This window comes from Echinops telfairi, unplaced genomic scaffold (genome assembly GCF_000313985.2).
Source record: "Echinops telfairi isolate 266 unplaced genomic scaffold, ASM31398v2 ScPeMD7_7461;HRSCAF=8499, whole genome shotgun sequence".
Lineage (NCBI taxonomy): Eukaryota > Metazoa > Chordata > Mammalia > Afrosoricida > Tenrecidae > Echinops > Echinops telfairi.
This window is the reverse complement of record NW_022111361.1, coordinates 2,521,869-2,524,100: the sequence shown is the minus strand read 5'-3', so window position 1 is coordinate 2,524,100 and position 2,232 is coordinate 2,521,869. Positions and strand designations below refer to the sequence as shown.

Sequence of the window (2,232 nt, the reverse complement as noted above, 5' to 3'; positions counted from 1 at the left end):
TGTGGACTGGCTGCTCTAATTGGGAACATCGTCCTCAAGGCCTGGTGGGCCAGGATGTGCTCCACTCTCTCCTCCTCCCCCTTCACCTGCTCCCGTGTGCACCCATCAGATCTGTCCCTCTCCCGGAGCTACAGATTCAATGCTGTCCTTTGAAATAAATTTTTCTGGGGGAGGGGCAGGTGTCCACTTAGTAGTTGGGATTGGGGTCGGCCCCTCTAAAATACAGTCTTATAGGTATTTTAAATTCCCTCTGTATATCATTATTTGCTCAATATCTACCCCTAATTGTTTGTTTGTCTTTTTAATAAAGGAGAAGATGCCTGGTCATACACCCACCCACCCCCCAACCTGGCTATTCAGAGTCTGAGAATCACCAGGGAGACAACCTGTAAGTGTATCATAGTATGATAAAAAATGGAACTGCTGCTTTCACATTTTTGGGGAGATAGTCTGATGTCTTGCAAGTTTTCCACAAAGTATGAATGTTTTTTTTAAGTTCATGTAAATATGGAATTAAAATATAATGGAATTTCCCCACAATTTTTTGAAGCCCTATCATATAGACTTTAAGGAGTCAATAATGTCCTGTCCCCACTTTCTTATGTGTATTATAGTGTCTTGTTAATTATGCCTCTCTGCCATGGTATTCTTTTATAATAGTGCATAGATTGGACATTAGAAATTTATTTAGCTCTTGGGGGACTTAGGTTCGAAATTTTAAAAATATTTCCATTTTAGTGATTTATCATCCATAAAAGCATTTGTTTCTTAATACACACACACACAAAAAAAACACAGATTTTTTTTCAAAGCTATGTATTTAAATTTTTTTACAAAACAATCTTATCATCTTCAAAGTACTCTCCATTACATTTAATACATTTGCCAAATCTGTGATTCCATTCTTGGCAACATTTTTCAAACTTATCTGTTTCGATGGCTGACAGCGCCACCCTCATTTTTTTCTTCACCTCTCCTATGTTGTTAAATCGCTGTCCTTTCATGTTCCTCTGCATTTGTGGAAGTGAAAAGAAGTGAGGTCAGGTGAGTCAGGTGAGTCAGGTGCATGGGGCAAGAAAGGCATGCCGTTTTATGCCAAAAACTGGTGCACTGAGATGGCTGTGTGAGCAGGTGCATTGTCCTAGTGGCAAAACCAGTCCCCCATCTGCCACAAATCAGCCCTTTTTTGTCACACACTGTCATGCAGTCTTTTCAGAACCTCTAAATAGAAAGCTTGATTAACAGTCTTACCTGGTAGAACAAACTCCAAATGCACTAACCGCCTCACATGGGCATGTGAGGGGTGGGGAGGGAAAGAAGAGCATTGTCTTGATCTTTGATTTTACTTGACAAACTTGTTTTGGGTGAGGTGATGATGGCGTCTTCCACTGACTTGATGGATGATTGCTTTGGGGTCATAAGAATAGCACCATGTCTCATCACCAGTAATGATCTTGGGGAAAAAAGTCTGGGTCACTTCAGAGTTGTTCTTTCAAACTCGGCATTTTTCCATTCAATGCTCGTTTTCCTGGTCAGTCAGAACCTGAGTTATAAATTTCACAGCGATCCTTCTCATTCCTAAATCTTCTGTTAAAATTCGCTGAACCTAGCTCCAAGATAGTCCAGATAACTTCCCGTCTCTTCAATGGTCCGCCACTGGTTTCCAAGCCCAAGTGCATGGATTTTGTCAACATTTTCCACCATCTGGGAAGTTGATGGATGCCCAGAAAGAGGTTTGTCATCAATTGACATTTCAGCTTTTATGAAATGAGAAAACCATTTACACTTGAGTTTTCCCCCTAGTGCTGTCTTTGTAAGTTGTGTTGACCATCACAACAATTTCTGCGGTGTTTTTCCCGAGCAGGAAACAAAATTTCACGGCCACATGCTGGTCTCTTAAATTGGCCATCACCAAAAATGAGGTTCGAGCGAAACTGCTTTTATGAAAAATTTCACTGTGACCAGAGAAAACCTTTCCAGGCAATGTTACTGGGTTCCCTAACTCAGAGTGAGTTGCCCGATGGTCATCTAGCAGGGAAAATGCATGCTACTAAAACTCTGCCCTGCCCATCTTTTTTCTGTTGTTTTTTTTAATGTTTATTTTTGAGGGGTACCCCCGTGGATGTCTATTGTGGAGATTTATGTAAGAAAATAATTGTGAATGAAGATTTAAAAAAGAATGATGTTCTTTTATGGGTGCTAATGATGATCAAAAATTATAACTTTCTGTAT

At 40.2% G+C, this 2,232-nt stretch overlaps 1 protein-coding gene across 1 annotated transcript in view; it reads left to right on the top strand.

The window, feature by feature from the left end:
* THNSL1 (threonine synthase like 1) overlaps window positions 1-345 on the top strand; it is a 22,593-nt gene extending 22,248 nt beyond the window's left edge. The window contains exon 4 of the transcript XR_006679410.1: window positions 311-345. The gene's annotated coding sequence lies outside the window, so the exon portion shown is untranslated. The remainder of the gene's footprint in view (window positions 1-310) is intronic.
* Window positions 346-2,232: the final 1,887 nt, after the last annotated feature.